The sequence below is a fragment of the Podarcis filfolensis genome (assembly GCF_964270895.1).
Source record: "Podarcis filfolensis genome assembly, chromosome: 4".
Classification (NCBI taxonomy): Eukaryota; Metazoa; Chordata; class Lepidosauria; order Squamata; family Lacertidae; genus Podarcis; species Podarcis filfolensis.
The window spans coordinates 101,373,626-101,388,819 of NC_139607.1; the positions used below are offsets into that span (position 1 = coordinate 101,373,626).

The 15,194-nt window shown below is 47.8% G+C and overlaps 2 protein-coding genes across 2 annotated transcripts in view; both read left to right on the forward strand.

Annotated features, from left to right (window-relative positions):
• Positions 1-7,309: 7,309 nt before the first annotated feature.
• The window catches only part of LOC310760688 (uncharacterized protein), a 278,926-nt gene continuing 271,041 nt past the window's right edge, over positions 7,310-15,194 (forward strand). Inside the window, exon 1 of the mRNA XM_083609667.1 lies at positions 7,310-7,361. The gene's annotated coding sequence lies outside the window, so the exon portion shown is untranslated. The remainder of the gene's footprint in view (positions 7,362-15,194) is intronic.
• LOC310760713 (uncharacterized protein) overlaps positions 9,248-15,194 on the forward strand; it is a 122,358-nt gene continuing 116,411 nt past the window's right edge. The window contains exon 1 of the mRNA XM_083609775.1: positions 9,248-9,318. The gene's annotated coding sequence lies outside the window, so the exon portion shown is untranslated. The remainder of the gene's footprint in view (positions 9,319-15,194) is intronic.

Below are 15,194 nucleotides of genomic sequence, written 5' to 3' on the forward strand. Positions count from 1 at the left end.
TAGCAGATATGCTGTCTGCTTTCCTCTTTGTCGGGAACTGAGCTGGGCTAAGTGTGGAGTTATAAGGTACTGTCTTAAATCGTTGTAAATGGGACAGCTCAGTAAAATGTGCTCTGTGGATTCTACCTCACCCAATGCACAGTGGCATAATCTCTGGTCATATGGGACTCCTCCATATCTTCCCTTCAGAACCGCCGAGTCAAGAACATTCAGCCTAGCTGCAGTAAATAGTCTACGGTATTCCACGTAGTGGATATCTGCCAAGTAGCGAGCTGGAGCAGCCCGATACAACTGCTCCCCCAAAAACAACCCAGGTTTCACACGGGCTATGTCCTCCTGCCTGGCAATATCCCTTAATCTTTGAGCGATCACCGCCTTTGCGTGGCTATACGTCATGGACTCTATATAAAGGGAGGACAACCCGCACTTCTGCACTTCCTCCACTATCTCCCCTTCCCATGGAGATTTAAAGTTATCCCTCAGAATTAAGGGGGCCAAACCCACCGGTCTGAAACAGAGCTTGAGCCATAGCCATAGCTTCGCTTTCAGGGCCACATACCTAAAGGCTTGACAACCGGTTTCCAATCTCATGATCGCGCCTGCCACGGAGGGGGGGATCCTGAGTATGGCCCTGATTCCAATAGATTCCAATTTTTCAAAGTCCCTACGTGAGCCCAAGGCAATGCCCACCAGTAGAAGAGGGAGGACTTTCATTTTAAAGAGTTGCAAGGCAACTTTGACAGTTTGTGCCTGTTTCTTGGAGTACAGGGTTCTAATCACCAAGGCTGCTTTGGATGCGTTCGAGGCTATGTATTCTCTGTGCGCCAAGAAGGACCTATTTGATCTTACAACCTGACCCAGGTATTTGAAGCAACTGACCTGCTCTAAAGGGATACCATTAATTGACCATAAATTAGGTTTCAGTCGAGCAGCAAAGACCATTATTTTGGTCTTGGCATAATTTAGTTGGAGCTCGTGTTGGGTCTCATATTCATGAAGAGCTCGAAGCATCCTCCTTAATCCAATGGGGGAGGTAGCTAATAGGACGGCATCGTCCGCATACAGTAGGACATTCAAGGCTCGTCCTGCCAGTTTTGGTGGATGGAAATCAGCATTTGCCATATGCACCACTAGCGAATTAATATAGAAATTAAACAAAGCAGGGGCAAGCAAACAGCCCTGTCTTACCCCCCTAGTGGTGGCAACCGGATTGGAGACTAGCCCCTTACCATCTAGCCTAATCCTCAGGAGGGTATTTGTATGCAAATTAATAATCAGCAGGAGAAGGCGGCGGTCGATAGATGTCGCTGCCAATTTTGTCCATAGCTGGTTCCTGGGAATTAGATCAAAGGCCTGCTTAGGGCCTTTAGGGCTTTTAGGCCATTGCCAGCGTACTTGGTGGCCAAGCGATTTAGGATTAAGATTTGGTCTGTTGTTGATCTTCCAGGGCGGAAACCCGCCTGTTCCTCTGCGATGATATTGTTGCTTTCCATCCAGGTCGTTAATTTGTTAAGTAGAAATCTTGAATAGATCTTCCCGATAACATTTAGCAGGCTAATTGGTCTAAAATTGGCCCTTTCTTGTGAATTAACACAATCAGTGCAGAGTTCCAGCTTGGAGGAAATTGTGCTGTTTTGTTTATATAAGTAAAAAGAGCTGCTAGGGGTGGACACCACCAGTCCTTATTGGCTTTAATAACATCTATGGAAATAAGATCGTCTCCGGGTGCCTTGCCCGCCTCAAATTGGCCTATAAGTGTTTCCACATCAGAGCAGGTAACAGGATCCCACTCAGGCAAGGGGGCCAAATCTAATCTTCCTCCGCTGGCAGCGTGAGCTGCATATAAATCTGAGAAGAAGCTTTCCCAGGTGTCAGCTGAAATTTGGGGTTCTATCCTTGACAACGGTCTACCCAGGTATTGAGAAATTTGGTGCCAAAAGGAGGAGGGATTTCTATTTTCTGCAGCTTTTAGAAGGTTCTTCCAATCATTTCTTTCGGCCGCAAGCTTCTTTTCCTTTAATAGTGCTTTATACCTTCTCTTGAGGTTCATAAGGTGACTGCTAGGTGCGGGGTCATTTGATGCCCTATATGCCAAGAATTCATTATATAGGTTGTTCTTGAAGTGTCTACATTCCTCGTCAAACCACTTTTTATGAGAGAAATGGTTACTATTCATTACCGGGGCCTTAGCCAACGAAGGTTTTAGCAGTTCTACTAAATTGTCATATATTGGCAGTGGCTCAACTGCCTGAATAAGGGAGTCCCTTGTCTCTTGCAGTTGGTCAGACCACAGGAGTTCATTTATCCGTTGAGCCATATTGTCGGTCCATTTTAAGGCAGTGGGCCTCATCTGAAGCTGGTTATTTGTAATAGGCACACAGGAATAGGTAGCCAATTCTCCATCCAGGATCAGAGAGAGTTCTAATGGAAAATGGTCACTTTCCAACCTCGTTACCACCCTAAAGTTGGAAATTTTGGGAATTAGGTCTACTGATGTCCAAATAAAGTCTATGGTAGAGGCTCGGGAGCCTGACCAGAAAGTAAATTCGGCAGGGTAATCAGAACTGAGAGCTCCGTTTAGAAGGTGAAAATTAAGAGCCATCAAAGTTTGTCTACATTTAAAACCTGTGTATGTAGCAACACTGTCTTTAAAGTTCCTGGGTAAAAGGTCTGAGGTTAAAATGGGTAGTGAAGGATATTTATTATATTTAGCAAATAATGATTTATCAGAGTGAGACAATCGGCCGTTGAAATCTCCTGCGACTAGGAAGGTGGCTTCAGGATATTTCTCTAGGAGAGTTTCAAGAGTCAGTTGAATTCCCCTCCATCTTTGGTCCACCAGGTTTTTCTTATAGGTTGGGTGCAAATAAACATTCACCACCACGAACACTTCCTCCGCTGTTTGTAGCTTTACACCCAGCATGGATGACGACCGGATGTCGATTTGTTCCACCTGCAGATTTAAGGCCAAAGAAACTAAGGTAGCCAACCCACCTTGTGGTCTACCAGGTGATAGTGAATTCTGTTGTGCATTCAGGTAGAAGCCTTTATACCCTGATAAGGAGAAGCCCTCACAAGCCCAGGTCTCTTGCAGCAAAAGAATACGACTGCCTTTTATGTAGGCGACAAAAGATGGATCCATCAGCTTAGGTTTAATGCCAGCTACATTCCAGGATAAGAAAGTAAGTAATCCCCTGGTCACCCCTTCGAGTCATGCTGGGCCTTGCGGAACCAGCACGGCAGAGTCCACCTGGGGATGCATGCGGCGAGGGGGGGCAATAGGCTGGAAGAAGGAAGTAATTGTAGCTTGCTTACCAGGCAATTTCCGAGCACCACTTACCGCAGCAGCAGCCATGGATTGAGGCTTAATTATTGGTAGCTGCAGGGATGGATTCTGGTGCACGGGAGTATCACTTAACGACAGGTCCATAGACTCTGCATTTAAAGTATGCTCTAAGATTGAGGGGGGTGGGCCTTTTGGATCTGCGGTTGCTGTAGGGAACATGCAGTGTAAGGCAGGTGGGAGGCATCCTTTTCGGTTTGCCTCCAAAAGAGCATTCAGTCTTGCCACAGCTTCCGGGTTTGACCAGAGGCTTGTCGAATCTTCCACTGTATCCTGCCCGGGCTTGACATCCCGAGGCCGTGTACAGCCAGGTTGCAGATCAGAGGTCGTTAAAACAGGTACCACTTGGGCTTGTGTAGACTGATCTACAATTGGTGAGGAATTCATCTTATTTACATGAGCATGATCTTCTGAGTTACGGAGACAGAGTAGCAACTCATCCAATCTGTCCGTTATCTCTGTTCGCTCCAGTTTTGGCAATTGGGAGAAGGATAGAAGTAACTCACGCTCTGTAGAATTCTCCAGATGTATAGCCTTTGTCAGTGGAGGCAGGGGGGCGTCAATCCAGCTGATTAGATCTGCGGCCAGGGGAGTTGGGGTCGTGGCAATTGGCGGACCCTCAGACTTGTCTGCTTTCTTTTTGAACAAGCAGTTTGGTAAGAGGGGGCAGATCTTGGTATTGGTAAAGACTCTTGTAGCAAGGATTCCATAGTTAATTAGAAGGCTTCTTGAGGACATAATAAGTGCAGGGAGCTTTTTGGTTTTAAAGGAGAGCAGCACTCTCTGCCTCTGAGGTCTGCTGCTAATATGGTCAGTATGCTTCAGGTCAACAGAGCTAGGGATTACCCTCAGAAGCTCCGCTAGGTGTCTCCTTATATCACTCTTAAAATGCCAGTTTATCACCTTGCCTCTAAAGGGGCAAACCGTTAGGCAGATTTTGGTAGCTTGCAGCAGCAGTTTGTGAGGAGGTGCAAAGTGTTGTTCCTTCTTATTTTGCTCACTTGGCTCACTTTTCTGATTGCCAGCAACTTGAGGAATTATACAGGAGGTATGAGGTAAAACGGGTGCTCTGGGCATTTGTATGGGCTTCATCTCAGGTGGTACATCAGGGGAACTGTTTTTACCTGTTAGGGATACAAGCGAGATAATCTTCTCCAAGGATCCTCGGATGTCTTTTATGTATTTAAAGATATAGTCCACTGTTTTAGCGACTAGGTCTAGAGTAGTCGAGTGTTCAAATAGTATCTCATCAATGCAGCTTTCACGGGCTCTAGTGCAGTCATTCGAGTGGATACCAGTATTATTATTGCTTGAAGGTTTAGTAGGCAGGTTATCAAAAGGTTCTTTCACAATGGTTTCCTCGTCATTCATCTCTGCTAGCAGTGTGAAAGAGTTTGAAACCGGAATATTAAAAATATCCTTTGTACTTTCAGATTCACTAATTTTTGTTTGTTTAGCAAGAGGCAGGCATCTCAGTTCCTCTGTGTCGTCTAAATCTCTGGAATCTCTGGTACGTTTCCCAGTTCCTTTCCCACAGGCAGGGCTGTATAATTGCTTAGTCATTTTTCTCTTCATGCAGCCGCCCCGGTTTCAAGGTCAATGGTTGTCTCCCTGATAGAAAGAGGCGTCCTCCTACTTACTAATTTAAAACTAAAACTAAAAAACTAAAAACTAAAGTTAAAAGTTAATAGGTTTCTATACTCATTAAAACAGTCTTAAAAGATAAATCAGGGAGCTCACACTCACGCTGACTAAGTGCCGTTCGCCATCTTTTTCTCTGTCGGGTAAATACCCGAAAGGCAAGTCAGTCTGTCAGTTCCTCACAAAGGGAGGGCTTCTCCACATCCGAGAGAGCAGAGTGTGGGGCAAAGGAGGGCAGGTCTGAGTCCCTGCTCTGGTTCTCCCCAATATTCACCTCTGGGGGAGGGATGTGCAACCGCAGCACATCTGCAAATAGAAGGACATGGGGACAGGTGAGTCCGTCCCTGAGCACCTGGCAAGGCTATTCCAAGAGTTTTCTCCTGGATTCCAAGTCCTACTGCAGGGGAGGAGGGACATCCGAAGCCTTGAGGGCCAGTCCTGGCCTCCTTCAACCAGAATGTGGCTCCCCAGGCCAGGGGTAGGCAAGCTTCTCAATCCGGCCTGCGGACAATTTGGGAATCAGTGTGTTTTTACATGATTTAGAATGTGTCCTTTTTTCTAAAATGCGTCTCTGGGTTATTTGTGGGGCATAGGAATTTGTTCATTCCCCCCCCCAACATAGTCTGACCCCACTACATGGTCTGAGGGACAGTGGACCAGCCCACGGCTGAAAAAGGTTGCTGACCAATGCCCCAGGCTAACAAGATGGTCAATCTCCGGTTCCACTCCACCCTTTTAAAATTAAAATAACAAAATATATCCCATCTCTCAGAGCATGTAAACGACATGAGTGGAAAGACCCCTGTGCCACTCACAGAAATAGGACTATACTTCCTTCTACCACCTTTAAAGTAACAAAACCAAATCGACCCAAGTCTGCCTTCCTCCACCAACCTCCACCAACCTGAACTTCCCTCTTCAAGTCAAAAGACAACACTTCCCCATCCCTGAGCGAAACCCCCTGGCCTTCCATTGGTTGAGCCGCCACCACCCCGGTAGCATTTACCTCTGCGCAATGCAGGGACTGACTGAGCGGGTGGTGAGATGCTTTCAGCCTCGGACACTTGGTGGGCTCTGAAACTGCCGTGCAGGCCAGATTCACGACCCTGGAGGGCTGGATTCGGCCCGCGGGACATAGTTTGTGGACCCCTGGTCTACACTGACTGGCAGCAGCTCCCCAGAGTTTCATGCAGGGATTTCGTCCAGCCCTTGCAGGAGATGTCAGGGGTTGACCCTGGGACATTCTGCATGCCAAGCAGATGCTCTAGGGCTCCCCATATTTCCCTAGTCTTTCAACGTTATGCTATTAGCAACCGTGGAGATTCCACCTGCCTCTTTCGAAAGGAGAAAACTCACCTGATCAATTTAATAAATAATAATAATAATAATAATACATTTATACTCTGCCCATCTGGTTGGGTTTCCCCAGCCACTCTGGGCGGCTTCCAACAAAATATTAAAATACAATAGTCCAACAAATATTAAAAGCTTCCCTAAACCTAATAACAACAACCATCCATTTCTGGAAAGGGAAATGGCATACTTTTGTATATTAGTATAAAAAGCTTGCATAAGAAGGTATTACTCATTTATGATGAGAATAGGATTTATTTATTTTGAACTTCGCTGGATTCCTCCTTGGCAGCCAGTGCGATTGTTTCAGCAGGGCTAGAACTCAGGACCCGCTGCCTTGAGGGACACCTAAGAGCAGTTGGGCACAGATCGGACGGCCATCTGCCATGGATGCTTTAGCTGAGATTCCTGCATTGCTGGGGGTTGTAATAATAATAATAATAATAATAATAATAATAATAATAATAATAATAATTTATTTATATCCCGCCCCTCTGGCTGGGTTTCCCCAGCCACTCTGGGCGGCTTCCAATCAAACACTAAATTACAATAACCTATTAAACAGGGCTGCCTGTTTGGGGAACTAGACCAGCCCCCTCTTGCTTCGGGTTGGACTAGATGACCCTGGGATCCCCTCCTATCTCTCCACTCCTGAATTCTAGGAGGAGCTTCCTTGCCTCCTGCAAAGCCCTTTTCCCTGCAAGCTCTTCCTCTGGTTTCTGGCCAAGGGAGGGAGATGCTCAGAGTCCAGCCAAGAGCCTCCCCCCAAAGGATATCTGGGCATGGGCGTAGCCAGGGGGGCAGCTGCACCCTAAATCCATAAGAAATAATAAAAATCTGAGAGAGGGCTGAGCTGGAGGGACTCGGCTTTGCAAGGGTTAAAGGGAAGTGAGCTGCCTTCCTAGAGAGGACAGGAAGCGGGGGGGGGCAGGTCCTCCAGAGCCAAGGCCCCTCCCTCTCAGTCCTTTCCTTGCTTCGGTGTCTCTCCTGCAAGGGCTGCCTCGCTGCCCCCTCCTGGGATCTGGTGAGTCTCCTCTCTCTCCGGGATCTGGTGGGGGTCCCAGGACTGCAGCAGGGGAGGAGGCCGGGGGGGGGGGCGGATCTGCTCCTGCAGGGGGGGGACCCCAAGTCAGGGAGGAGAGGGTCCTGCCAGGGAGGGGCCATGTCTGCCACGCTCTCCTTCCTGCAGATCAGAGGATCCCGAAATAATTTGACCCTCCGCTGCCCCCCCTTTCAGAAATGACCTCCCTCCTTTAAACAAAGGAGTCCCTGGGACTTTAACGCAGTGTGACATCGCTCAGCCTCATTGCACAGCAGAGGAAACATGTGCAAATGGTTTTCCAAAGCTGAACGAGGAGGTGGACTAGTCCCCCCCCCCCCCAAAAAAAACCCCACAGGGAGGGTTGAAGTTAAGGTGGGAAAGAGAGGCCAGGAATAAAGAGAGGGATCCCAGCCCAGAGTCTGGCTGCTGCATTGGGGACCAGTTTCCCAGTGTCTCCCAGGGCAGCTCCCCACGGAGGCCACTGCAGCCATCCCCTCGCACCCAGAGCAGGGCATCCCAGGACCACATCCTCTCTGTCCCAAAAGGATTGTTGCTGGCAAAGCAACCGGAAATGGGCGCTGCTACTCCCTGAGCCTCCAGGGACCTGGGCATCAGTGGCTGTGTGTGTGTTAAGCTGGCTAACAGAATAATAGTAATAAATTGCCCACCTGAATTTCAAGTGAGACGTATTTGGCCCCGTCCACTTGGCTCTCTGGGGTTTTCCAGATACATACCTGGCCCTCAGAGCAAAGAAAAAGGGACCCCGCCCCAGAAGTCTATTCTGAGAGTGGCAGAGAGTCCAAGTGCAAGAAAAGGAGACAGAAGCAGGGGAGTGGGTGTAGGTGTGGGGGGCAACTCCTGAGGACCCCTGGATGAAGACCCCCACTAGAACCAAGCATCCATTTTTCACAAGATAGAAACGACTCCTTTGTCAGTAGGTTCCGACGTCATCAGTTGACTGGAAGGATGGAGAAACCAGGTTGATTCATCTCTCAGAAATCCCTTCAGTTGCCTCCACATTTTGCATTGCTAGAAGGCTAGAGACTTGTTTCTTCTCTTTCAAAAAGATAGCTCATGGTCTGGGATGTGGTGCAGTCATGCTTGCTCAGGGAACCATTTCCCCCCCGTCCTACAAATTCTGTAACAGAACAATGTATTTGCTTTGTAGGATTTGCTAGAGCTTCTCATTTAGACGGGCAGAACTTGGCAGAAGACCAAAGGGTTCCTTCCTATCTCTCAGAGGCTTCCTGAGAGCACAGATGGATGAGGAAGACTCAGCTGGCCCTGGAACAGGAAGAGGCCATGCAAGCCAAACTGGGAGCAGTGGGGGATTCTGGGAAAACTCTGTGCAGAAGATCCTGGGTGAGGAGGACACCCTCCGCTCAGAGGTGCAGAGCCAGCAGTTGAGGCAGTTCTGCTGCCAGGAGGCCAAAGGACCCCGAGAGGTTTGCAGCCGACTCCACCACCTTGACCATCAGTGGCTGAAGCCAGAAAGGCACACGAAAGCTGAGATGCTGGACCTGGTGATCTTGGAGCAGTTCCTGGCTGTCCTTCCCCTGGAGATGGAGAGCTGGGTGAGGGACTGTGGAGCGGAGACCAGTTCCCAGGCGGTGGCCCTGGCCGAAGGTTTCCTCCTGAGTCAGGCAGAGGAGAGAAAGCAGGTGAGAGAGACTTTCCTCTGGATACTCCCAAGGGGCTCCAAACAGGACAGAGAACATCCCATAATGGTCTGCTGATGGCCCATCCTTTTTCTGGGAAAGCATCCATGGAATGAGATCTCACACCCTTCAAGTCTTTGTCATTCTCTTTCTAGTATTTCTCACCATTCTCTGTTTTGAATCCTTGTTTCTTTTTCAGGGAAAGGATCTCTTTGCAGAAATGGACCTGGATTCCTGTGAGGCAGAGAGGCCTCCGTTGGACACCAGAGAGAGGCCACTGGGTAAGGAGAAAGGTGGTTTTTCTCCACTGGTCTCATTCTGTTGGTTTCCCAACTCATCTGAGGGTTCTTTTCATCTTGTTTTGGGGGGAGACAGTTGGGAACAAGGGTCCAGAGGAGGGGAGATGTATTTCTGCACAAACAAACATATGAAATGGGCACAAACGTCCAAATACTCTCAGTAGGTAAGTCCTTCTCAAAGGCCCATCTGTAGTTAGAGATGCCCTGTTTCACATGTGAGAGAAGCAGACACTCCTGGCGTCCTGCTTACCTTTTTTCTTTTGCAGGTGACAGAATGATGCCGGCAAGACCTCCTGATCCGCCTTTTCATGGGGGCAGAAGGGAAGCAGCGGCTGTGGAACCAGATCAGGTCAGGGGAAGCTGCCTTGTGGGGACAGAGGCCGAGGGATGGAGCAATGTCATGGACTGGTTGGGCACAGAGGAATGGTGGGAGGATGCAGCTGGGGAACCAAGAAGGGAAGACGGCTCAGAGCCAAAGGAGAAGGATGAGCGGTCAGAGGGAGAAGAGGGAGAAGTCTGGGAAGAGGAGGTGTCAGAAGCTGAAAGGGTAATAAGGCATAGTAGTGAGCTGGGAGACTCTGTGGCAGAATGCAGTGCAGAATCAAAGGCAGAAGAGGAAGGAGGCGAGTGGGAGAGGAAGGTCGAGAGGCAGAGGTGAGTCAGGAGAAGGAGGAGCCACCAGTGGCTCCCTCTCCTTCTGCCAGAAGCCACCCTCCCTGCTTGTCTCTCAGAGCCAGGAGACCCCCTGCAATGCAGGAATCTCTGCTAGATCATCCAAGACAGATGGCCATTCAAAATAGGCTTATTTTATTCCTGCAGTGCAGGAATCTCTGCTAGATAATCCAAGACCAAAGAGGTTTATTTTATTTCTAGATTGATCACTGAATGCAAAAATTGGTTTCTAAGCAGTGGACAAATGAGAACAAATAGTGGCCTGGATTCACCTAACCAGCCCCATCGGCTGCAAAATGGGGCCTGCCTCCACTTCCTCCCCTTCTCCATGCCCCCATGAACCCCTCGAATTTGGCTCTAGTTCTTAGGAGGGAACAGCTCAGGAGGAGAGGAGAAAGTGGATCCTTCCATTGGGGAAACTGGAATGCTTGCCTAGGCAGAATGACTTGAATAACACAAGGTGGAGTACAACCTATTTGCACAAAAACGAATACCCATAATTTAAACTTAGAATAAAATAAGCATCCATAAATAAAATGTACAGCAAAGCAATCCTATTGAAACAACTCCCCTGCGTGAGTGCCCGAGGGCCCTGCTCCTGCCACTCACCACCTGGCCCAGGGCGGGGCCTGAAGCCTCACAAGGACAGTTGTTGCTGCTGCTGCTCCTGCTGGCCAGGAGGACTCGGAGCGGCGCAATGTTCTTTTTAAAATGTTTTTTAAAATTTTCTTTTTTCCCTTTTGATTACTTTTTTTGTGGGGGGTGGGATGGATGTTTGGTTGGGTTCAGGAATTTGTTTGATTTTAATGTGTTTGTAATTTTTAAAGTTTTTTGTTTGTATTGTTTTATTGTGGGTTCTTTCTTTTTTTAAAGGGTTTTATTTTGTTCTTAAGGGGGGGGTCAGGGCTGCTGGGGAGTGGGTCCCAGCCCACAAAATAGCTGGGGCATGTTCCATGGGGGGGATGCACTGGGACAACCGATCTCAGTGATCACGGGTAGGAGGAAGAGTTACGCTAAGACCAGACCACGTCATTACAGAGGAGGCAGGTTTAGTCGTTGTTGGAGGACTATCCCTGCCTCCGGGTCTGGTCCTGACTGGACGGATACTAGAATCAGCAAGGGATACCCACATGACCTGAAGGTGCTGCTCTGCAATGCCAGGTCAATGATTCATAAAACCACTGCCATCCATGACTTGATCATGGAGGACTTGACCTGGCATGTGTAACAGAGACTTGGTTGGATGAAGCAGATGGGCCTGTCCTTGCCGCTGCTTGTCCACCAGGTTTCATAGAATCATAGAATAGAATCATAGAATCATAGAGTTGGAAGAGACCACAAGGGCCATCGAGTCCAACCCCCTGCCAAGCAGGAAACACCATCAGAGCACTCCTGACATATGGTTGTCAAGCCTCTGCTTAAAGACCTCCAAAGAAGGAGACTCCACCACACTCCTTGGCAGCAAATTCCACTGTCGAACAGCTCTTACTGTCAGGAAGTTCTTCCTAATGTTTAGGTGGAATCTTCTTTCTTGTAGTTTGGATCCATTGCTCCGTGTCCGCTTCTCTGGAGCAGCAGAAAACAACCTTTCTCCCTCCTCTATGTGACATCCTTTTATATATTTGAACATGGCTATCATATCACCCCTTAACCTCCTCTTCTCCAGGCTAAACATGCCCAGCTCCCTTAGCCGTTCCTCATAAGGCATCGTTTCCAGGCCTTTGACCATTTTGGTTGCCCTCCTCTGGACACGTTCCAGTTTGTCAATGTCCTTCTTGAACTGTGGTGCCCAGAACTGGACACAGTACTCCAGGTGAGGTCTGACCAGAGCAGAATACAGTGGCACTATTACTTCCCTTGATCTAGATGCTATACTCCTATTGATGCAGCCCAGAATTGCATTGGCTTTTTTAGCTGCCGCATCACACTGTTGGCTCATGTCAAGTTTGTGGTCAACCAAGACTCCTAGATCCTTTTCACATGTACTGCTCTCAAGCCAGGTGTCACCCATCTTGTATTTGTGTCTCTCATTTTTTTTGCCCAAGTGCAATACTTTACATTTCTCCCTGTTAAAATTCATCTTGTTTGTTTTGGCCCAGTTCTCTAATCTGTCAAGGTCGTTTTGAAGTGTGATCCTGTCCTCTGGGGTGTTAGCCACCCCTCCCAGTTTGGTGTCATCTGCAAATTTGATCAGGATGCCCTTGAGTCCATCATCCAAGTCGTTGATAAAGATGTTGAATAAGACCGGGCCCAAGACAGAACCCTGTGGCACCCCACTAGTCACTCTTCTCCAGGATGAAGAGGAACCATTGATGAGCACCCTTTGGGTTCGGTCAGTCAGCCAGTTACAAATCCACTGAGTGGTAGCATAGTCAAGACCGCATTTTACTAGCTTCTTTACAAGAATATCATGGGGCACCTTGTCAAATGCCTTGCTGAAATCAAGGTAGGCTACATCCACTGCGTTCCCTTCATCTACCAGGCTTGTAATTCTGTCAAAAAACGAGATCAGGTTAGTCTGACATGACTTATTTTTCAGAAATCCATGCTGACTATTGGTGATCACAGCATTCCTTTCTAGGTGCTCACAGACTGTTTGCTTAATGATCTGCTCCAGAATCTTCCCTGGTATTGATGTCAGACTGACTGGGCGGTAATTATTTGGGTCCTCTCTTTTCCCCTTTTTGAAAATAGGGACAACATTTGCCCTCCTCCAGTCTGCCGGGACTTCGCCTGTTCTCCAGGAATTCTCAAAGATGACTGCCAGTGGTTCTGAAATCACATCTGCCAGTTCTTTTAATACTCTTGGATGCAGTTCATCTGGCCCTGGAGACTTGAATACATCTAGACTAGCCAAGTATTCTTGTACTATCTCCTTAGTTATTCTGGGCTGTGTTTCCTCTGCTGAATCATTTGCTCCAAATTCTTCAGGTCGGGCATTGTTTTCTTTATCGGAGAAGACTGAGGCAAAGAAGGCATTGAGGAGTTCAGCCCTTTCTGTGTCCCCTGTTTGCATTTCACCATCTTCTCCTCTGAGTGACCCCACTGTTTCTTTGTTCTTCCTTTTGCTACGAACATACCCATAAAAGCCTTTTTTGTTGCTTTTAACCTCTCTAGCAAGCCTGAGTTCATTCTGTGCTTTAGCTTTTCTGACTTTGTGTCTACACGTGCTGGCTATTTGTTTGAATTCCTCTTTGGTGGTTTCCCCCCTTTTCCATTTTTTGTACACATCCTTTTTAAATCTTAACTCAGTTAAAAGTTCTTTAGATAGCCACCCTGGCTTCTTTAGGCACCTTCCATGTTTCCGTCTCATTGGTATTGCCTGAAGTTGTGCTTTTACTATCTCCCTCTTAACAAACTCCCAGCCATCATGAACTCCCTTTCCTTTTAGTATTACTGTCCATGGGATCTCACCTAGCACTTCCCTAAGTTTTATGAAGTCGGCTTTCTTAAAGTCGAGAAATTGAGTCCTAGTATGCTTGGCTGCTCCTTTCCGCTGTATAGTAAACTTCAGAAGAGCATGATCACTCGCGCCTAATGATCCTTCCACTTCTACCCCCCTAACCAGGTCATCAACATTGGTTAGGACCAGATCTAAAATGGCTGTTCCTCTTGTTGCTTCTCCCACTTTCTGGACAATGAAGTTGTCTGCAAGGCCAGTGAGGAATCTGTTTGACCTTATGCTCTTGGCTGAGTTTGACATCCAACAAATATCCGGGTAATTGAAGTCCCCCATTACTACTATCTCCCTTCCTTTTGCTTGCTTGGCCATCTGTTCCAGGAAGGCATCATCTATGTCCTCCGTTTGGCTTGGGGATCTATAGTAAACTCCCACAATGAGGTCACTGTTATTCTTCTCTCCCTTAATTTTGACCCAAATGCTCTCACTTTGGCTTTGAGGTTCTAAATCTTGGATCTCTTCACAGGTATACACATCCCTGACATATAACGCCACTCCTCCTCCTTTCTTGTCTGGTCTGTTTCTCTGAAATAGATTGTATCCCTCCATTACTACATTCCAATCGTGGGACTTATCCCACCAGGTTTCAGTGATTCCTATTATGTCATATTTAGTTTGCTGTACCAAGAGCTCAAGCTCATCTTGTTTATTTCCCATACTTTGCGCATTAGTGTACAGACACTGAAGTCCATTAATCATTCCCCCGTGTCTCTTATTTAAGGATTTTTTCCTCCCACCACTAGGTCTGCGTGCTGTTTGCTCCATTTGGTCTATGACATTTGGATGATCATCTTCATCAATTGATAGACTCCTACCTTCAGGAGCACTGTCTCCCTCCCCCACATTAGTCAGTTTAAAGCCCTCCTGATGAGGTTTCTGAGATTTTTTGCAAAAACATTCCTCCCAACCGTTGTGAGGTGCAGCCCATCGCTTGCCAGAAGTCCATCTTCAAGAAACTGCATTCCGTGATCTAAGAATCCAAACCGTTCCTGTTTACACCATTTGCGAAGCCAGTTGTTCACTTCCACTATTTTTCCCTCTCTCCCTGGGCCACGTCGTTCAACTGGGAGGACAGATGAGATGACAATTTGTGCATTTAATTGCTTCAATTTCCTGCCCAGAGCCTCGTAATCTCTTTTGATCTTCTGGAGGCTATTGCTTGCAGTGTCATTGGTTCCCACATGAACCAAGAGGAAGGGGTATTTGTCAGTGGGTTTTATGATTCCTTGCAGTCGTTCAGTTACATCTTGGATCTTAGCCCCGGGGAGACAGCACACTTCCCGAGACATCTTGTCAGGCCCACAGATCACTGCTTCTGTTCCCCTCAGTAGGGAATCCCCTATCACCACTACACGCCTCCTCTTAGGTCTGGTCGGGGTTCTTCCGTGAGCTGTCCGTTCCAAGGTCGCCTGCACATTCCCTGAGGACTGCCTTTGCTGCTCGTCTTCATTAACCTGATCGACTGTAATGAGGGAGAGATCCTCAAATGGAGTCTGCTCTTCGTCTTCCATGCTAGGGGAAAGGACCTCAAAGCGATTGCGTATTTCTAAACAATCAGAGTGAACCCTGGGCCTCCTACTTCTTTGAGTCACGTTTCTCCATATATCTGGCTCCTGTGTTGGTGAACTAGCCTCCTTCTCAGGGGAGTCCCCTGTCTCCTCCTTGGTGGAGACGGTGTGCTCTGTTGCTTCCAAGAAGAGCTCCAGCTCTCTAATTCTTTGGAGCG